We start from the raw sequence: 23,251 nt of genomic DNA on the forward strand, positions 1-23,251 counted from the left end.
TTTCTGGTTTAGATAAAGAGGTAGAAAACATTTCATGACCATTATGGAATAAAAAGGTGAACATAGATTTGCGAGGAAGGTTTTCTAGTGGAGTTTGTTATATGACTCATAGTTGAGTAATTTGGGCTGTTCATGGACTCTCCTAGACATACTGGCCTCCTTGGTGAAGCTTCTAATAATGACCGAGTTTAAAGGTGCAGGGAGACAGCAACGATTCCTCAAGAAGATAGAAATGGGAATAAACGGAACCCCTGAGTGTTGAGCAATGAAATCAAGTCAGAGTTGTAAAACGTTAACGTCTCCATCTCTGAGAAGGCAGAGCTCAGTTGTATCTGACACTGCTTCCACAGCACTCGGTTGCTGGTAAGAATACATAAATTCGTTAAGACTAGCTGTATAATTTCTGAAGCAAGGATTAACACCAAGCACCTACCTCCAGGGTCGTTGAGAAAATTAAAATTTTGAAAAGGAAAAGGCTCGGTGCAGTGTGTGGTTTATTACTACAATAAATATAAACTCAGGTTGTTGTAATGGGTCACAGTAGAGATATTTACAATTGACTGCCTTGTGAAGATTCTTGTCCAGAAAAATACATGGGGAGTAGCTGGCTGAAGATATTACCGTACAGAGAGAAGGACCACATCAATCAGTAGGAGAGTAGATCATCCACATTGATAGAGGCAAGCCTAAAATAAGATACTGGCAGTACATATCCATACTGGCCAGTGGAAAGGATGTGGCCTGAAAGTGATGTCAATGCCTTGACTACCTGGCTGTGAACTAGAACCCACGTCATCAATTATGTCATCATCATTACAGCGTCACATCATTGCCTCTATCTGATTCTGATTAGTAAGTAGACATCTGACTCTTGGGGCTTTATGTAACTAATATAAAAAGGAAGATGGTTTTTGGTGAGATATTGCTGTTGACTAATCCAGAATATTAAATGGATCCTGTAAGATTGGATAATCATCGTTTTAGTTCTATGTATTGATTTTCGAACTGGTGTCATGTTAGAGTAAGCTAGGCTCATTGGACGCAATAGATTGTGAGTCCTTCTGTGGCAACAGCTAGATTTGGGAACTTTCAGCTTGTGTCAGCTTGACTTGGACACATATGCTACCCAGTATTTATTGGAGTAATAGAACTCTAAACCAAGACAGATTACAAAATCAAACATGTGTCTAGAAAGATGGTTGAGTTGGTAAACTGATTGCAATATAAGTCTAAAGAACCTAGTTTACATGCCCAGAACCATGTAGCAAAAACACGGTGGCATGGCTCATGGTAGGATAGAAGGCAACAGAAAGATACTCAGAGATGGCCAGTGTGCTACCCAATCATTTAGCTCTACATCTCAAAATATAATATGTTGAGTATAAGAAGAATAAGATCTATTTTGGTTTGACCACTATTCTCCATTTGGTGTATGTATTACACTCACATGTACATAAACTCCCTTTATCATGCCATCACACCTATATGAACACTCACAAGCACACACACACACACACACACACACACACACACACACACACACACACGACTGAGTATGTGCACCTATATGAAACAACAAAGGAAGTAACATAAACTTAAACACAGTTCCTGGAATGGAGCCACAGGTTAGGAACTAGTTATGTTCAGAGTCTTAAGGAACTGCGTCTTCAGGAAGAAACATCACCTACAGCATAAAAACAGAGCAGGGCAATTATTGGGAAATTTCCTATGTTATATATATGAGAAGGCAAAACTTTATTTCACAGGCTTTGATGCACTTTATAAAGCATTATCACCATCACCCCTATGGAGAGGGTACTGGTGCAGAAACAAGTTTTTTTCTTTCTTATATTTTCCCATTGTAATATCCACATGGCAACAGTGTTGATGAATTTTCCCTGGCAAAGTCAGAGAAGCCAATTAGCAACATTAGTATATTAATTACAATTTACATTTGTTATGCACAATCTCAATTTTCAATGTCAACTAAAAAATTTTACTTGAAATAAGATGAAAAACATTTGCAATGAAAGATGATTAAAAGGGCCCGGAGAAGTCAATTGAATTTATCATCATCAATACAGAGGTGTTAGGAATACATAACAACAAACACACTAGATATAAATTAATGAAGGACTAAATCATGGGAAAATGAGCTAACATCATTTATCCAATAATTTATATAACTTAGAGATGTACACCTAAATTAGAAATGAGTAACTGGTATGATTCTGCTTTAACTCCAACTTATTACACAACTTAGGCAACACCGAGAAATTTTTCCAAGGATACCTTGCCACCATCACTTCAAAACCACAGTACCCATTCCCATCATTAATCTTGGCCTTCAGCACTTCCACACAAGAGATAAATAGCCTGGGTGAAATCGGGAGTTGTGATTGATTAGACTAGGCTATTGACAGGAAGACCTTGAATTGTGGTTGCGTGTGGAACCCTATTCCTCATATATAATTTCTAAATTATCCACACGCATTGTTCTCCCTGATTGATTTTTTTTGCCACACAAAGAACAAGCCATTCATGTATGTGATTTAGAAAACATCAAGAATCCTCCAGGGAATTGCTTGTCGCCCGCCATAGCCATGTTGATAATTAACCACTCTGGTGTGGAACAGGCTCCAATAAAGCAAAACCGTTCTCCAATTAAACTTAATAAGGTCTAGGTTCCAGAAATGCATTTCCAGAGACATTATGTATCAGAAATTAGAAGAAGGAAAAGAACAGCACATACTGGTTGTTGACGATCTGGAGAGGAAAATGTGTGCTTTCTTTTGATGCTTTAGATTTCTATGAGCCTGTGCTATATGACACAGTGACCTCACAGAAACTTAAAACTAGAAGCAATGGAATATCAATTTATTTCAGAAAATATATATTAATTATATTATATTATATATTTATATAAATATATATAGGTATTTATTTTATATATATGTACTATATATATTATATGTCTGTGATACAATACAATATAATACAATACAATTATAATTCAATACAATACAAAATAGAATAAGCTACCAATGGGAACTCCCTCAATAGAATGTCTCCTGCACAATTTTCTACAGGCACAAGATGAAGAAGGGGAGAATGTTGGGGTGACTCCACCACAAAGCTGGGGCTATAGCAAATGTCTCTGTGTTTTCTGTGGCTGTGGTAAACATCCTGACAAAAGCAACTTAAAAGAGAAATGTTGCGGAATATTTGTTGACATTGTGAATCCCAAGATTGTGAACTAGAAAAAAACCTTGCCATGTGGCTCGGCTTTCTAAAAACAAGAGCTAAAGAAAATCACCAATAGGATAGGAGGCAGAACAGGCAAGGGGTTGACAAGGACTGAACATAAGGAACTAGACAGGAGAGACCTTGAGTTGAAGGGTCTTAGAGAGAGCGTGGAGGAGAAAGCCTTTTTCTTCTGGGATGCTGGTGACGTAGCCAGGTCAGCTAGGTGTTTTCTCTGTCTCTCAGAGCTAATCAGTTTTTACTCCACCATCTGGCTCCTAAGTCCTCATTTGTAAAATCAAATGGTTGGGGTTCATGTTTTTTAAAGCAACAGAGAAAGTATTCATTTTGGCTCAGCATTCTAGAAAGGATGCATTGCATCATGACAAGGAAGGCGTGGCAGTGTGAGTGCGAGCTGACGTGTCTCTTCGCATCAGCAATGAGAAAGAAAATGGCCAGGAGGAAGTGGGCAGAGACTGTAAAATACTTGAACTCCATGACCAGTCACAGAATTCCTCCACCGGGCATCCACCTGCTTAGGTTTCTTAATCTTTACAAACAGCATCTCCAAGTAGGCACAAAATGTTCAAAAGCATGAGTCTATGGGAGGCATTTCATATCAAACAATAACAAGAGACTAGATCAGTACAGAGCATTTCCTGTCTCCCACCATAAGCAAATGTTACACAGCATCATCTGATAAAAGTGGGATGAAATCACCTGTTGTAGAGATGTTTAATGATAACTGAAAAGTGTGGGCTGAGCATAAAGATTTGCGAAAAAATCTTCAGTCATCAGAGCCCCTTTTACAAAACAACAAGTATTATTAATAAGATATGAGATTCATTGTGACTTTATACAGAACACCAATAACCTGGGCATGCTGTCACATAGATCCAATCCAAGATCTCAGGGGAGGGGTGTCCAAATAATTATAAATTAATGGTTAGACTGGACTATGTAGGTAATTCCAGGCCAGTCTGAAATACATATGAGGCTCTATCTTATCTCAGAAAAAATGAGCAGCTTTGTGTATAACTTAATTGGAGGAAGGTTGCTTCATTAGCATAGAGTCCTAACTCAATCCCCTAAACTGCAAATAATAAAAAATACATATGCAAATACACTGAGACATAAATTAATAATAATAAATAAATAAATGTTTAAATTCTAATGAAATCGGTACAGCCATATTCAGTAATTTTCTAACACATATCATGAGATGTTACAATACCTGATACTGAATTAAAGCTAAAAGTCACAGAGATATTAAAGAAAACAGAACCAACTGCCAACATTTACTAAGAAAATGCCAGCAGGGTTGAGGTCACAGCTTAGTGATAGATTATTTGATAAGCACGTACAAGGTCATGTGTTCACTCGTTAACAACTAATGTATAGATAAAGAAAAGAGAAACCCAAACTCAAAGTGGTTCTAGTTAGAATTTGTAACTATTAAACGGAGCACTTAAATTATCAACATGGACAACTTTTAAACGACAATTTAGAAAAAGTTACAACATAGTGATTTGGGAAATTGTATCAGAGAAATAGGAAATTTATGAACTAAATCTATACAATATTATACAAAATTTTATTAATAGATTTAGCATACTTGAAAATAGTAAAATAGAAGATAGGTTAAATTAAAGTTACCTAATTTCAAATACCAAGAAAATGAAGTGCAGGTATGAAGAGAAGGAGAGGAAATAAGTGAACTATTATCAGAAATAAAGTTATGATATTGTTATGAGTCTACAACTCATTGTATTGACAATACTGAGTATTTCTCTGCATGATTGTGGCATGTATCTTGACCTACTTGGTTCTTTTCTGGTTTCTTTCATGTGCTTTTTTCTCAATGGGTGAAGGGACTCAGACTGACCAACCCAGCACATGGGATAGTAAGGAAGTTAGTGAGTTTCAGGACAGTCTAGGACACATAGTCACATAGTGGCCAGCCTGGACTAATGTCAGACCCTGACTCAATTAAGCAATCAATAACAAATGAGTTTTACAGTTTCTCACATGTAAATCTCATATAGGTGTCTTTACTTCATAGCTAATTCCTTTTGGGGGTAAAATAATGTAGAGGGTTAGTCATGTTGTAATTCAATTAGAATTATTTGTTGATTATGTATAAGATAGCAATAGACTTTTATATATTAATCATAATATTGCAACTATGCTAAAATCCCATACAGTTTCAAGAAGTTTTCCTTGTTGATTCTTAATAATGGCATCAACAATGATAGCTTTGTTGTTTCCTGAACTGTATGCTTTAAATCTTTTTCTTGTTGTATTACATTATCTAGGATTTCTTTGGCCTAGGTTCTGATATTAGTATAGGAATACAACTATGTTCTCACTGCTAACTGGGAAGTTAACTGGTTACTTTGCTGGTGTGTACTAGAAGCACATTACTCTTCCTACTGGGCTTAGTGATTTATGATAGATAGTGATCAGATATTTTCATATTCTTTTTACTGCATCCATTGACCTGATTAGAAATTGCTTTCCTTGGAGCAGCCTTGAGATAAATCAGACTTGGTCATAGTTTATAACTCATTTGTTAATATTGTTTGGGAATGTTTGCAAGAATAATGAGATATATTGGTCTGTAATTGTCTTTTCTTGCAATAACTTTTAATTCTGGGTGTTAATGTTCATATATGCTGATCTTAGAAGTAGAGATAAAATGTATCTCTCTGTGCTTTTTAAGGGAACTATAACAATTCTTTCTAAAATATTTGATAGATTTTCAGAGCCTGGTTTGTGTTTTAGGAAAATAGAAATTAGTAATTTACTTTATATATATATGTATATATATATATACAGTTGTTAAGATTATCTTTTTTATATGTGATATTATAGATTGTGTCTTTCTTGGGTAATGTATATTATCCAATTTTGAGACATAAATATGTTCAAAATAATAATAATTGGTTCTTTTTAATACATATGACATCAGTATTGATACCATTTTAATAATTTAAATTATTAGTTTACACACCCTCTCATTCATTTTTGTTCTTTCTTTTTTTTTTTCTTTTCTCTTTTTTTTGGAGCTGGAGACCGAACCCAGGGCCTTGCGCTTGCTAGGCAAGTGCTCTACCACTGAGCTAAATCCCCAACCCCTTGTTCTTTCTTTCTCTATCTTTTTGGTTCATTTTTAGCCTGTGTAGACACTTTTTCAATTTTATTTATAATTTCAAAGAACATGATCTTATTTTCATTGATATTCCCATATTGATTTTCTGTTATTAGATTCAGTTACAGTTTCATCTATAATTTAACTTCTCTTTTACTTGAGATTTAATGTTCCCACAGATTTTTACTTAAATAGGCTCCTTTTTTCAATTATGTATAAACCAGTTCTCAGAATTTGTCTGTCCTGACTGCTACAAATGCACCATAGGATGTGGATCTGTGTGTGGCCCTTTACCACAAAAAATGTCTGAATTTATATAAAAACGGAAACTCCTTAATAAATTATAGTTTATAAGCTTAAGGTGAATTATATATCTTTGGACTAGATTCAAATGCTGCTTAGCCTAGCTTTTCATAACCTGTGGGAATCATGGTATCCAATTGAGAGTTATTGGTTTTATTGTTTGTTTCTTTGTTTATTTTTATACTCCAGATTTAATTCCCCTCCTGGTCCACCCTCCAACTTTTTCACATCCTATACCTCACCCCCCCAACCCCTGTCTCCACAAGAATGTCCCCACCACACCCACCACACCAGACCTCCAAACTTTCCTGGGGCCTCCAGTCTCTTGAGGGTTAGGTGTATCTTCTCTGACTAAACCCAGATCTGGGAATCCTCTGTTGTATATGTGTTGGGGGCCTCATATCAGCTGCTATATGATGCTTGGTTGGTGATCCAGTGTCTGAGAGATCTCAGGGGTCCAGGTTAATTGAAACTGATGGTCCTCTTACAGGGTAACCCTACCCCTCAGCTTCCTCCAGCTTTTCCCTAACTCAGCCAGAGGGGTCAGCAGCTTCTGTCCATTGGTTGGATGTACATATCTGCATCTGACTCTTTCATCAGCTTGTTGGTTCTTTCAGAGGACAGTCATAATAGGTCTCACCTTATGAGCATCCCATAACCTCAGTAATGGTATCAGGTCTTGGGGCCTCCCCTTGATCTGGATCCCACTTTGGTCCTGTCTCTGGACCTTCTTTTCCTGGGGCTCTTCTCCATTTCCATCCTTGCAGTTTCTTCAGACAGGAAGAATTACGGGTCAGAATTTTAACTGTGGGCTAGCAACCCCATTCCTCGCTTGATGCCCTGTCTTTCTGCCGGAGGTGAATTCAGTAAGTTCCCTCTCCCCACCTTAGGGTCTTTCATCTAGGTTCCCCACTTTGAATCCTGGACCTAGGGGCTTCAGTTCTTTTCCCCCACCTAATACCAGATCATGTTTCCCTCTCCCCCTACCCAACCCCTGTCCCCTTTCCATCCTCTTCCCTCCCTTCTTCCCTCCCTCCGTGTGGTTGCTTTCTTCTTCCTCTTATTTTCTTCACTATCCTCTCCACAGACACGAGCATGATTTTGAAAAGCAATTTCAGAACACAACAAATGAGCACAGTCGGAGACTTCCGAGCACAGTAGATTAATGCTTCTGCCAGTCTAACTTGGTTCCCTTCTAGAAGTTGTGTTTCATTTTCTTTTGTTTTGTTATGTTCTTTAGCAAGGTGCCTAATAATCTGTCAAGTCAAAGGAGAGTTGAGCATAACTGTCCTCATGACTCAAAACCTCCTCCTCTCATTCACTAGAGTCAAAGAGACAAAGTGAAGCAAGGCCTAGTCCCACACTTCTGATGTAATTCCATTGGCCTCATCTGGTCAGGCGGCGATATCCCAAGTCGTCAATGCATCTCTCTGAGGTCACGTGTCCAAAGTGAGTTCACTCCATGTTGCAGTATTGTCGATCCATCCAGGCTTCAATCTTGTCCCATCATGCATTCACTCAAGGAGGGTTTACCCCAGCTTAGCAAGGTGCATTGCTAGATCAGCAGCTCTGCAATTGTAATGCAAATGAATCGCCTGCCAATTTCTTAAAATAGAGACTCAGACTTCAATTAGTCCAAGGCTGACACTCAAGGTTCTGTATTTGAACTCCCAGGTGCTATCACTCTGCAGACAGTTGCATCCTCTCTTTTTTCCGAGTTTGGCTTATCTCATTTGCTTGTTATATATCTCATTATAATTTAGGTCACCAGAGCAGAATTCGTATACCAAAGCCATTGCAAGTTATGTCTGCATCTCAGGTGGATCTTCTGCTTGTTCTTCAGATCATGAGTCCTTTGGTCTGACGTCACTTTTGGGTTAAGGACGTGTAAACAAAGTCACTGACTCTTCTCTGGTCCCTTGTTCTGTTTACCCAAAGCCAGTGAGGTATGGTGTTATATTTTAAGCAGTTATATCTGATGCATTACCTTTTCAGTAGGTAAGATTTATTGCCCCGTGAATTCTAGCTAGTATTCCTACAAGACTTGTTAAGTGACTTTTTTCTTTCACCTTTTTTCCTCTGAGAAGTTCCACCAAATTATTGTTCTCTTCAGTTGTCAGTCCAATGCTATGCTCCCATGAGTATAATAGGAAAGCAGAAGGCAGGAAGAAAATAAAAGGATGAAGTCAACAAAACCTTATGGAAAGGGAGAATTTTTGAAATAACAGCATGCTTTGAAATCTGAACTGTGAAATGATCCCAGTCCAGCCATTTGTTAGGTTTAAGATCTGCTGTGAGAATTAATGAGTCATTTTATATATGTGCATTGCACCCGGGTTGACACTCTGCAGGTTCTCAGCCCATGGCAGTCCTCTCCTCTTGAGTGACCACTATTGTGGTACAGTGACAAAGGGAAGAACATTATCATGTAATGGATTACATAGGAGTGGATAGGGTTGTGTCTCAACTAGTCTCATTTCTGATAATGAAGGAATGTTCTATGTACCCCGACCCCCAAATTGTCAGGTAACAATGAAATGACTCTTGAGGGGACAGCTTTTCTGTTCTGAAGTAATAAAATGCATCAGACAACACATTTACCAATGCTTTCAATGTGTTCACTTCTTCACATCAATTAACTGAAACTACTCTACAACATGAGAGCAAAGGAGAGACTATTAAAGTTAGTTCATGGACGAAGAAACTGAGGTTAGAGAAATGAAATGATTTATCCAAAAATAGATGTAGAAGACTTCAGCACCAAAATGAAAGCTGAGTTTGCCTGGTCTTTGAAACCCACCCACTTAAACATTTCACTAGAAAAGAGGACAGATCCACATTGCTAATTAAGGTGCTTGGTGTAGCACCAAGTATGTTTGTTGAAAATGCTGTTCTGCAAAAGGCATATTGGTATCAAACTATTATCTGCATGTTCTGGAAATAGAATGAGTGAGAATTTGAAGCTTGCATTTTATATAAAAAAAAATACCTGTGTACTTCTTTCCTTTCTATGAAGGAAAACTTCTAGAACCTTTCTTTTCAGGTAATCTGGGTCTCCTGAAGGCTGACAGCAAAGTCAGATACTAGTAGTACTTCAACTATGATTACAGTGGAACCCTGACCACTCTGAGAAATCATGATTCTTTTTTAAACAAACCTGTTTTGGAAAGCATGTGTCCTCAGAAAGTCTCACAGTGACATGACCAAAGAAGGGTCATTAGCTCTCCCATCTTCTCTTCAGAACCACGATTATTTTAAGGTTCTCAGCAGAGCTGTTGATGTTTCTCCAAATATTTATTTTCAGTTCATGGTTACTGAACACAAACATGAGCAAACCGTGCAGGGCATCAAAAGTGCACGTCTTTAAAGAGGGCCCTAGCCTATGACTCAGTCAACTTTTCCTAGGATGAAAAGAGTTACCTGAAGATGCTAAAATGTATTTAGTATATTCATGGATTGTGCTGTGATAAAACTCTATATAAAAGAAAAAGTACAGTATTTAAGTGAATTTTTAGGGTTTTGGAGAAGCTATTTAACTCTATATGACAAATAACCCCATCGTCTCGGTTCATGCGATGATAGCCATCTGTTTCTGAATCTAGCATCTTGCATCCTCTGAATGTTGTCTAATTTGGCTGGGCTCAGCTCCATGTCGCTGAGTTCTGAGTTGCTTTAGTTTCACTTCACATGGCTTTACTCTCTTCAGCCAGCTCATAATAAAGGTAGTCTCTTTTCTTAGTGGTGGACTATTAGCAAAAACTGAGTAAAAAGAATCTGTTAGTCTGTTAATGCTCTAAGCAGAGCCCTGGTTGCATCTGCCATCTTTCTATACACTTTTCTGTCAAAATCACATTCTCACGATAGCTTATACAAGATTTATGTTGTCAATATTCTAGTCCCTTATGGTCTCTGAGTTACCATTTTCAATAGGTTCTATTAGCTTCTTTTTACTCAGATATTAAATATATTTTTTATTAATTTTTTCATGTAGTATATTTTGATCATAGTTTTTCTCCTCCTTCAACTTCTTCCTGATACCCACACCTCCCTACCTATTCTACTACAAGTGCTTGAGCCTGGGGCCTGCCCTGGAATGTGTATGCCATATCTAGTGACACTGCACTGGAGAAAATGGATTTCTTCTTTCAAGCAGTTATCAATTACAAGTATCATCTTGGCTAAGAGTGGCACTTATTGTCCTCTTCCTTGCTCCCTGCTAGGATTTTTTGACTGGCTTAAACTTGTATACGTCTTTTGAGTGCTGCCACGGTGTTTGTGAGTTCATATTTCACCCCTGATGAACTTTTTTGCTGAAGTTATCTACAATTTCTGGTTCCTTCACTTTTGCTTTCACGTAGATCCTGAAGTCTTGATGGGAGGGCTAAATAAACAAATCCCCTTAGGAATAAGTGGTCTGAAGTCTACATTCTCTGCACACTGTCCACTGTGATTCCCTGTGTAAATTATATGTCATCTACTACAAGAAGCTTCTCTGATGGGTACTGGTCACTGCTCTTATTTACATATAGCAATATGTCATTAAGAGACTCTTTACAGCCATGTTCCTCTAGTGAAACAACAGAAGTAGGTTTTCCCCTTGTGTTCATGACCTATCTAGTCTTCAGTTTTCATAGTCACCTGAACAATGTCATGTATGAGTTCCATCCCATGGAATGAGCCTTAAGTCCAACTGTGGAGTACTAGGTTCCTGTCTTGTACCACTACTGTATCAGAATATCTTACAGCAGATGGCTATTGGAGTTTGCAGAGTTTGAAACTGAATGGTACTGATTACTTTCTGTTCCGTTATCATGCCAAGTACCTTCCAGACCTATGAATGCTAGTCAGTAAGGATAGTCTCCAGCTGGGCACAGGTACTACTTGTCCATATTAAATGATGGAAGTAAGTGATTGCAGACAATTCTCTTGTTCTCTTGTCAAGTAAATGAGTCAGTTTATTTAATAGACTTTTTGTCTAATGAGTAGTATACATATTCACTGTTTTATCCATTGTCTAAAATTATTGTACTTATAATCACCAAGGAGACAAGCTACCAAGGACACAGGAAAGGAGATTATTCATGTACATATGAAACAGAAGTTGTGAGTGATAAAGTAGTGGATGTTTTAAGGTGAAATTGTTGCACTCAATGGATTCTGGCAGGAAGGAAATAAGTAAACACTTAATACACTCATCCTGTCTTTCAATAACATTATCATGAGTCCGTTTATTATCTTTGTGAGCTTAGCAGTTTCAATATGCTTTTATATATATGCAAATGAAAATTAATGTTCTTATCAGAGTAGATAAATTTGCATCTCAATTTGAATGCTATTTATTTATATCCTTTACCTTGTATTTATTTGTCTTTAATTGACAAGTATAAACCATACTCAGTGACTGTAAGAAAGGAGTCTGGCAAGCTTAGCATTTATGCCAAATTTAAGGAAGTGTTTATAGGGTAATATATGACACACACACACACACACACACACACACACACACACACGCATGCACATGCCTAAGTCAACTTTTATATTATCTCACATAATTTTATAAAGTGAATACTTAAATCTTCCTCACAATATTTAAATATAAAACATTAATTATGTTCACTATGATAGCAATGTCTTTCTTGAGCTTATTCTTTGTATCCAAACGAAATGTATGCCCCTTGACAAGCAGTTTCACAGCCTTCCAATGTTCTAACCTCATCTATCTAACGTATTTTGCTCCATTTAAACATTTTTAGCTTACCCATGTAGATAGCATGTCTGTCCCAGGTTTCCTGCATGCAATTGCAATGAAAGGATTTCCTTCATTTTTAAGGTTCCATAATATTCCATTGTATATGTCTATTGGTTCATTCTCTATTAATATATTTGTTGCTAGACAGAGGATCTTCATTTGCTTGGCTCTTGTAGTAATTACTTAACCAATAAGGAAGTTGAGAGTCTCTTTCACTACTCAGTTCACATTCTCTTGATATATTCCCACTGGGACTGTCATATCCTAGTTCTATTATTAGCTTCAGTGATCTTTAATAATGTATTCCATATTTGTAACTAAGTTGTGTTCCTATCAGTAATGTAAAAGGGTTCCTTTTCTTTAGATTCTTCCAACACTTTTTCTTTATTTTTTCATAGTATCTTTTCTCACCAATGATATAATCAGCATTTATCTCAACACTATTTATGATGAAAAGTTCTTTCATAGACCTGATGGCTGTTATATAAAATTTCTAAGGAAAAGACTCTTCAATGGTCTCCTTTCATGATAATTTCTTCGTTAGTATTGTTACATGCACACACACACACACACACACACACACTCATAGAGATATGCAAATATATATGTGTGCATATGCATGTGTGTATATCCTGCTGAGTTTGTTTTGTGCTGCTCATATGTACACGTGTTTAGGGTGACCACTAGGATAGGTTGAACTCTCAAGGAGCTTATCCTTAGAGAAAATTGATACTGCCTTTCTCATCAGCCAACGACTATCTATAGATATTCGTCTAGGTATAGGGCCTTGTGAGATTTCCCCAATCTACATTGGCATGACTCTGGTGCCATCATTACATAGTACCTATGTAAGCAGCCATGCAGTTGAGATTTCATGGCTAAGGCTCCATTGTCTTGTCTAGAAGACACTGTCCTATACCAGATGACCTGGTCCTCTGGCTCCTATGACTTTTATGTCTTCTGAGCTGCCAGTATATCAGGTTTGTTATAAATCTAACAGTTAGGAGGGGTGACCTTATAGTCACTTATTTTCTACATTTTGGTTGGTTATAGATCTCTGTAGTAGTTTTCATGTATAGGGAAAAAGTATAGGAAAGGCATTTCTAAACAACGCTTTTATGCACTTGAGATTTAGGCCAAATTGACAAGACCTTATAAAGCCAAAAGGCTTCTTTCTGTACAACAAAGGAAACAGTTGAGTGAAACATAAACCCACAGAGTGAAAGAAAACCTTTTCCAGTTATATAGCCAAAATAGTATTAATATCCATAATATATAAAGAACACCCCCTCCAAAAAATAAAAGAATCAGGAAAACAAATATGGGGTACAAATTTAAACATAATATTTTGAAAAGACATAATAAAAATGGCTTAGAAGTATTGTACAAAATGTTCAACGTCCTGAACAAATAGGGAAATACAATTTAAAACTATTTCAAATTTTTTTCTTGCCCTAGTCATATTGGCTAGATTCAAATAATCAACCAACCACAAATGCTGGTAAGGAACAAGGAAAAGAAAATCCACACTCACGATTGGTTGGACTACAAACTGGTGGGTCCTCAGAGACAACTCAGTATGGACGATACTCAAAAATTGGAAACATTGGTTTTTCATATGACTCGGCTACCTTCTCCCCGGAATATGCCTATCCAACTTAACGTCCTGCTTCGGAAGAAGTTGCTGAGTCATGTGCACTGTCATGCTAGTTTCTGAGTCAATAGTGAGGAAATGAAAGCCACCGGAAGTTCCTTCAGCTGAAACCCGGACGTTGAACATGTGGCGCATGCGCACAATTCAACTCCATGCTAAAGAAAATGAAATCATGTTATTTGCAGGTAAATGGATGGAACTGAAAAATAACACATTGGCTGAGGTAATCCAGATCCAGAAAGACAAATGCTGCATGCCCTCTCTGATTTATGGCTCCTCGCTCTAAGTCTGTGTATGTGTGTGTGTGTGTGTGTGTGTGTGTGTGTGTGTGTGTGTGTGTGTGTGTGTGTGAATATATAAACCGAAGTAACTGCAGAAATCAGGAAAGTATTTCCCTCAAAAAAGTAGTTGTTCTTAAAAGTGGACCGGCGAGGTGGTCTAAAGAGGTGCAGTTTTTACACTTATGATGAGAAAGGCGTGTTATTACAGTTAAACTCATCCTGTCCCTATGTAAGTAGAGTTTGTCTGAAATGTCATATAGGGGATCAAGGATTATCTCTGTAAGCCATTCACATTTTATTAATATTGTTGAAGTTTCTGATTTGCAGCTCGCAGAGTATGTGTACTCTGTCCCCGAGTTTGAGGTCACATTTCCTTCTTTTGCCACTCCCCAGCTCCCCCTGGTTTTGTATTCAGTCTCAGCAGGAAATGATTTTAGCTTTTCACAGTATCATATGATATAAACTGGATTTATCATGCACTGTGCCAATCGTTTGGAGGCTATGCCTTCCATAGTTCATTTATTCAGTGTTTAATCGTGCAGGACTGCTGAGATCTCTCAAATTATTTTTTTCCTGTTTATATTGAAATTATATGGTTTGTCTTTCGTTCTATGAATGTGATATATCACATTTATACGCTTGCATGTTGTGACTCATTTTTGCTTCCTAGGGAAATACTTTTAATGTGCTGGTGAATTGGATGTCGAAATGTTTTTCTGGGAATTTTGAATATTTTCTCATCAAGAGCATTTGACTTATAATCCTCCGTCTTTGTGGGAGAGCCATGAATCCCAACAAGAGATTCACTGAGGTGCACTGAGATCTGCAGTGCAGTTTCTGAGATGTGAAGCAACGATGGAGCTGCTGAGTGGGGAGTGAGCACAGTCTCCGGGACAGATTGCATACTAGGTCACCATGGTAATGGCTTCCGTTACTGAGATGTAAGACTGCTGAGCTTAGCTGCAGAGCCTGGTCTATATGTAGATTCTCTGAGGGCCGCCTTGGTTCTAGGATCAGAAGATTTTAGTGTGGGGGTGAGTGGCACTTCCTCTGCTGCAGTAGCTCCTAAGTATCTACTTCTAAGGGGAGGTGACTGAAGCAGCTTCATCTTCTCCAGGACTCCTCAGAAGGGGCGATTTGTAATCTCAGTGACAAGAGATGCTGGTATTTTCTTCAGAAAAACTTGCTGGGTACCATGGTAACCGATGCCAGTAGGGTTCTTCATCCTCTTTTCCTCTCTCTGAGCATCTCAGTTATGACAGTCTCACCAGACATATTTTAACATGGATTCTTCTTTTTTTAATTTTATTGGTTTACAGGGAGGGGTGTGTGAGAACTACATTTCTTTTAGTCCTCTGCCTTGGCAACTTTAATCTCCAGAATCCTATACATCTTCTGTGATATATGTATGTCTTCATAGAAAAGGAAAACTGAAATATCCATTCCTTATATAATGCTGATTGGAACGAATATTATATTTAATGTTTTGGAACAAACAAAAATCCCAGGCCCTGTTCCTTCCTCTGATTTAAATGCTCTCCAGGCCAACTTCCCCCCGGAAGGAAAACATGAGATCTGCAGTGCTAGTCCTGGCTTGAGTTAGTCTATCTGGGTGGTTCAGGCAGAAGACGGAAGAACGGAGACTCGATTTCTGCTCACTGACTTCTAAGAGGTGATTTCTTCCCAGCCACATGGATCTCTGTCTGTGGGGATGAGAGGTAGATATCTAATGGCAGGTCCTGTTAGTTACACCGGTGAGATTATGGCCCATGTATACTCCATTGACTAGTAGAGATACCAGAACAGTACAAATTGATAAGTATTCATTCCCAGCATTTGCACCTTTGAGTCCTGGCAAAATGGCTGGCTGCCAACATTAAAACTACACTAAAGGTCGCTTGGCATCACTTATACACTTGTGGTACTTGCACATTTTGACGGTGCACATTGATTTCCGTGACTACACTAAACATGAGTTATTGGCGTATGCACAATAGCATGCAATCATGTGCGTGTTCCAACAAGCGGCTCTTCTCTTAGATACCCCCATTATGTTTATTTCTCCTTGTGTTGGTCCCACTGATTTGGGGATTTTTGTTGTTGTTTCATTGTGTTCTGATCAGTCTGGGCAGCAAAAACTCAGGGTGAATTCTAAGCTCAAAAAGGGAAGGAAGTCTTTTCAGAGTACAGAAACTTGTCCATCAGCGACTGTGGATTTTCAAAATCCTCCTGCCAATCAATGGAGTCGTTCAGCCTGTAATCTGGATGTGCTCAGCGCAGGGACAGTATCCAGGGTATGGCAGCGGCATCTGGCATGTATCACAGATTCATTCACTGACTTGGTGTCTTTATGTCTCTGTTTGTCCTTCAGGAGAAATCTGCCTGTGCTAGCTCTCGCCTTCCAAGACCTAGAGTTTGAGCCAACTCAAACACTGAAATCTTCTCCATTTACTTTTGCTTATACAGGTAGTTAGAATGTTTAATGGCGGGGCTGGGGATTTAGTTCAGTGGTAGAGCGCTTACCTAGGAAGCGCAAGGCCCTGGGTTCGGTCCCCAGCTCCGAAAAAAAGAACCAAAAAAAAAAAAAAAAAAAAAGAATGTTTAATGGCAAGGTTTAGTTCTCTACTGCAATGGGAAAGGGCCAATTACTTTCCCCAAAGTCAAAAATGAGCTTGGTGGATAGGAATGCCAATTATGCAAAAGTTTACTCCTGCCCCTTGAAACTCGTCTCTTCCTAAGAGTTGAAACCAGAGATATTGACTCCAAAATATAAAAATATTGGGGATATACCAAGAGGCTCTGTAGACTATGGAAAGAAAATGCCTAATTTTAGTTTTATTTTGGCATGTTTGGCTTTGAGACATTATATCTCCTAGCATGGACTTTCCTGACCTGAACAGCTAGGTTTTTTCCCTTCCCTTTAATCCTCATTTTTAAGAATTCATACTGTGAATGTATTTGCCATCCCTCCAACACAGCAGGCGTTAACTTCTCACTATATTTATGCCTCTACTATTTTATCTTAGAACATCTGTACCCTTTTTGCATTGCTTCATGTCTGGTGATCTGAAAAACTCCTACACAATCCACTATACCCACTTCAGGGTGATTTTTATTAGATTTCTACAATCGAGGGTCCTCTCCTTCATCTTAAGGTAAACGTGATTTGCGCCATATTGAAACTTCCTGGGGTTTGTTATTTGCTTTCATTGTAAGGTATAATGAAGGCATCAACACTCCTTTGGTTGCTTTGCTACACTGTGGCTTCCACAAAGACAGGATCAGTCTCTGATCCCCAGCAAAATTCAGTGCCAGGTGCACAGGGGATACTTGATACAGGTTAGCCGAATTAAATCAAACAGCAAAATAATAATGTCATATAAAATGGTGCACGGGCAGGTGAATAATCACTGCTGAGATGAGAGAATTTTGAAATCCCGAGAGGGTCAGCCACTTCGCAGGCTGTACTTGCGGAGCACTATATCAATCAAGGACCTGTTTTCAATTGCATGGTGACAGGTTTACTCTCCGGCTATAATGATATGAAATATGTGGTATGTATAATTTATTGTAGTTCATAAAAAACCGAACTCAAACTCCTGACAAGAGACATCCACAGAGCATCAAATTTGCTAATATGAAGAAAGATGCTCCCAATGAAATACTTTAATGCAGGCGATGTTCTTGGAGAGTTCCAGTTTGCTCAGAAATTCTAAGGCTAACTTAAATACAATTTTAGATTGCCTAAACTTTTAGAGACGGGACAAAGTGTTGTAATTTAGTCAGGAAGAGAATAATTATATTCTATATTAAGGGAAAAAATGTAAATTCCTCAATGACACACTCAATTTTCCCTCAAAGGCATGATATAAGCCGGCTTCCTGGTACCATAGCGAAATAACTAAGGTAGTTAAATTACAAATAGAAATTTTCTTAGCTAACAGTGTTTGAGGTTAATTCCAGGACAGATCTGAGAACAAGTAACAATGTGTGTGTTGGGGATGACAAATGGAACTGGCTGCTCAGGCCATGAAGAGGAAGCAGAGGGAGGAAGAAGCTGGGATCACTAAGGCTTTGTTGAAAAGACAGTGCAATATCCGAAGAGCTCCCCGTGTCCTGAAGTTCCCAGCTTCACCAGTTCCTCCCAAACACCACACTTCAAAGCAAATTCTTGAAACCCAGATACTTTTTTTATTAACTTGAGTATTTCTTATATACATTTCGAGTGTTATTCCCTTTCCCGGTTTCCGGGCAAACATCCCCCTCCCCTCTCCCCTTCCTTATGGGTGTTCCCCTCCCCATTCTCCCCCCATTGCTGCCCTCCCCGCAACAATCTAGTTCACTGAAACCCAGACTTAAAGGGTCTTTATCCAGATTTAAACAATTAATGTGGAGGGTACATAAATTCATATGTGTACCTCTTCCCTTCTTGACTTCCAAGTTCTCTGCATTTTCTCCTAGAAGAAAATTTTTAAGTTCTTAGAGGGAACTTGATTATGTTAGATTGTTTCCAACTTCTAGATATAACCTTTGTGTCTGTTGCTAGCCCAGGGAGTAAAGTTTCTATTGTTAATTTTGCTAGTACATACAATCTCAGAGAACACACAGTAGAGTGATTTTCCAAAACTGAGAATGTCTTCCTGATGCTCTTTTATTCCGCTCATTATGTTTACTGTGGGGCAAGAACTATGAATTACTAAACAATATCACACACTTTTATGATATTACAGGATCACCCAAGATTAGTGGGTGTGTGTATGCATGCATGTGTGTATGAGTGCGTGTACACTCATGTGTGTGTCTCTTCACACATGAGTGTATATGTGTGTGCGTGCGTGTGTTTGTGTGTGTCTGTGCGCACCTGCGTGTGTGTGCGCGCGCGCTGCTTGCATTCAACATTTAAGAGTTCCTCTTCTTTCCAGTCTTTATGGAGAATAACATTTGGTTTTAGAAAATAGAGGGTTACTTTAGGTAATAGATCTTCCGCAGTGTTACTGGTATAATCCAATTCTGGACCTGAGTTTGCCGAGGGACAGCTAAGATGTCTGTTCTTTGTTATTTTCCTGTGAGAATTCTATACGTGTATACGTGTGTTATACTCACATCCATCCCTGTGCCTCCCTCTCCTCTGTGCACTGATGTTTTCATTTGAGTGTGCTATGAAGGAATTAGATTTTATTTCCTGAATTTTTAGAACCCAGTTGTTGTTCTCTGTTCAACCTGAGTTACAGAGCATTGTCTTTCTTTCAACAATTTGGGGGAAATGTAAGAATGTGTTTGTTAGCCTTAAAATTCTTCAACTACTTATTTTCTTTGGTGCTTTGAATAGATGCCCAGTGCAAATTTCATTGCCTTTGCCGTGTCGACTCATACCGGGAATATCTGTTGATCTTGGGCCTCTGCTGCCTGCCCATCTGTTTGTTTGGTTGGTTGGTTTGTTTCTTTGTTTGTTTCTTTTGTTTCCACCTCCACAAATCAGAAATTGTTTCTGAGGCACAAGATGATTTTGGCCACTTTTGCTTCCTTTCTTTGTGTTGTTTTAAGAAATAACACTTTTGAGATGTAATCTCACTGTGGAATTCAGGCTATCTTGGACTTTATTCTGTAGACTAGACTAATCTTGAACTCATGGCATTGGTCCTATCTGAGGCTCCAACCTGTTAGATTTACAAGTGTGAACCACCATGTTCAGCTTGCTGGATTCCTTCATACCACACAGAGGAAATGAAAGCAAAACAAAAAAAGCCAAAACCGGGGTTGGGGATTTAGCTCAGTGGTAGAGTGCTTGCCTAGCAAGCACAAGGCCCTGGGTTCGGTCCCCAGCTCCGAAAAAAAAAAAAAAAAAAAAAAGAAAAAAAGCCAAAACCAAAACCAAAGCAACAATAAAAAATAAAAATAAAAAAAAAAACAAAAAACTATCAACCAACCAACAAAAACAATAGGTTAATTTCAGGGCTGCTGGACTCTCTGTGTGTTTCTCTCCAGCACTTCAAGGCAGTTTTCTTCATACTTCTGGGCTCTGACTACACTCCCAGTTAAAGAAACATGCAGGCCTTCAATGGAAAAGACATATGCATAAGAAATACACAAGGCATTCATCACTTACTCATAGAAGTATAATTATTTCTGTACTGATACCCGGATTTCTTTCAGATCTGTTTCTCTACTCAGAAAATACTGTGATACTTCTTAAGTTTAAAAAAAAAGTAGGTTAAATGAAGAACAAGAAAGACACAGAGAAGACTGACACCCTACGTTGGTGTGATGACACGTATTTGGAGATAGCATTTTAAAAATCCAACTGGTTGAGCTAGAGAAAACGACTGAGGCTAGGAGAGGATTTTCATTTTTCATGGTCTACCATCAAGCTGACATTCAATTTCAAAAGGGCAAGTAATTAGCAAAGCCCATTTGATTTGAAATTAGAAAGGTGGCCAGCAGTGACCGGGACACTCTAGTGGACTGCACATTCCTTTACCACATCAAAACTTTTCCAGCATCCCTAATATTCCAAGCCTCTATTTCTGTAGCCAGTTTCATGCAGGTTTTGAGCAGACTTTCACTCAAGTCGGTGCATTTAACATGGGTTATGGTTCTGTTTCTCTCATTTCAGCCATGGCATTTTTGTTAGTCCAACTTTGGGTGACAATTGGAACCCTGCGGTATTGACTCCCTGGCCTCCCAGAAGAGTGAAAAATAGTCAATGTAAAAGCGTCCTCGTGGTTGAATTAGGGAAAAGTTGGAAGAAGCTGAGCAGGAGGGCGACCCTGTAAGAGGACCAGCAAGCAGTGTCAATTAACCTGGACCACCAACCTGGCAGCCTATACCAGCTGAGATGAGGCCCCCAACACATACACAGCAGAGGACTCTGGGGTCAGGTTTCAGTCAGAGAAGATGCACCTAACCCTCAAGAGACTGGAGGCCTCAGGGAGATTACCAGGGAGTCTGGTAGGGTGGATGGGTGGGGTGGGAAAATCCTCATGGAGCCAGGCTGGGGGTGGGGGTGGGGAGGTATGGGGTGTGGAATAGTAGGAGGGTGGGTCAGGAGGGGAATAAAATGTGGAATGTAAACAAACAAATAAAAATAGCCTTGACCAATTGTTGATAGAAACCACTAGATGAATGTACTCCCCTTCTGCTCTTCAGTAGACAGTTCTAAGTGTAATTTAAAATGCTTTTAAGTTTTTGGAATAACCACCACCCAGTTGTACCTTCCTAGTGCTGCCTTTCATTGCCTAATGAAAGTCTCTCTCTTGCACCAGTTGTCTGGTACCAATCTCCTCTCATTCACTGTGGAAAAGAAATAGGAAAAATAATTTGCATGTAAGTGTTTGCCTAGGGCTTTGTTCTATGTGAGCCCAGGCTGAGGGTAAGACACCTGTGCAAAAGTTCTTTGAAAGAAAGAACAAATAAATATTTCTTGTATTACAAGTATTTGTTTTCACACATTGACAGGCCCTTCACTTTAAGGACTATTGAGGGAGATATTTTATTTCTTTTATTTTAGTTTTTAAACCTCAATAAGGTTTTCACTGGGCTGCACTTATCAGAGATGGTGTTCCTTGCTAAGGTCATGTTGACAACTGTGTTCTTTCTTCCCAAAGCTGCATCCAATTCAGGTTTCCATGGGTTCTGAGTACATTTGTATTGAAATTAGATTCAGCCTCAGAATGAGATGCAGGAAACTTCAATTTTTGTAGGAAAGTTACCTTCATCAAGGTCATCTAGTAACTGAGCCCATCAAAAGTTTTCTATTGAGTTATCTGGAGAACAATTTAATAGTTTGATTCGTTATCTTCAAAATTTTATATGTCAAGAAAATATGTGAAATTGCCAAATGCATTTCATTTATTCTTGATGGGCTTAAATCTAAGGCAGAATAGGAGAATCACAGAAAAGGACTGCTTTAGCTACTCTTACCATATTCTATCTGAGGGACGACACAGCTATATAATATAACTGTTCGGTAGACTAACATGTACGTGCATTTTGGTGTTAATGCTCTGTCATTTGCTGCTGCTTTATTGTCAGAGTTGCTTGCCACTAAATACTACGCCATCCTAACGAATGTGCTGAGGCTGCCTACTAACCCGTCTTAAAACCTTGGGCATTTAACGCCCCTTGCTTTCAGGGTGGCTGGAGGAAGCACTGTATTTTAAAGACATGAGTTACTCATTCTCTGTGACCCAGTCTAATGGTGCACATGAGGCAATTTTTAAAGCATGGATGAATTTGGAACTTTCTACTAAGTTGACATGCAACCTTGAACACATTCATAAAAATTTAATTAGAAACATGCAAACTACAAAATACTAATGAGAAAAGCTTTTGTGAAGACTCATAAATTAAATGCTATGAAAGTTTTAAATAAAAAATAATGTTAAGTTCTACTCATAACTAATTGTGTCAGAGTTTTCAACACATTCTCACTCGTAGTCTAATAGTTCTGATCTGAAATATTAAGGACATTCATATAGGTTAGGCACAGGGAGAGGTTGTAGAGCTTTCTGAAGTGTATGTGTCTGGTAGGCCAATTCTCAAGTCATTAAACACATGACTTTGCACTCCAAAAATTTGAGTTAAGGGCAAATTCCCCTCTCAAAAACAGAAATACCAGTGTGCTCCATACATGAACACACATGAGGGAGGGTGGGAAATTAAAAGTAAATGAACACAGAGATGAAAGAAATGGAAGACTAAATGGAAGGAACGAAGGGGGGGACGGTTGCATTTCCAGAATCAAAACCAATACATAGTAATCGAACGTTCCGGAGCCTCTGAGATGAGAAGGTTCCATGTGCTTGCCACACTTGCCGGATGAACAGAGATTAATCTTTGGAATTATGCTGGAAGGAAAAAGCCAACGCTTA

At 38.6% G+C, this 23,251-nt stretch overlaps 2 long non-coding RNA genes across 4 annotated transcripts in view; one reads left to right on the top strand and one right to left on the bottom strand.

Annotated features, from left to right (window-relative positions):
- The window catches only part of LOC120100053 (uncharacterized), a 57,540-nt gene extending 43,340 nt beyond the window's left edge, over positions 1–14,200 (bottom strand). For all 3 annotated transcript variants that reach the window (XR_010063286.1, XR_005499730.2, XR_010063285.1), the window contains exon 1: positions 13,981–14,200. This is a non-coding gene — a long non-coding RNA (uncharacterized LOC120100053). The remainder of the gene's footprint in view (positions 1–13,980) is intronic.
- An 877-nt stretch (positions 14,201–15,077) lies between these two features.
- LOC134485245 (uncharacterized) lies at positions 15,078–18,674 on the top strand. Its single transcript, XR_010063287.1, has 3 exons — positions 15,078–16,053; positions 16,753–16,847; positions 17,408–18,674. It is a non-coding gene; the product is annotated as an uncharacterized LOC134485245 (long non-coding RNA).
- Positions 18,675–23,251: the final 4,577 nt, after the last annotated feature.

This window comes from Rattus norvegicus, chromosome 1, assembly GCF_036323735.1.
Source record: "Rattus norvegicus strain BN/NHsdMcwi chromosome 1, GRCr8, whole genome shotgun sequence".
NCBI lineage: Eukaryota > Metazoa > Chordata > Mammalia > Rodentia > Muridae > Rattus > Rattus norvegicus.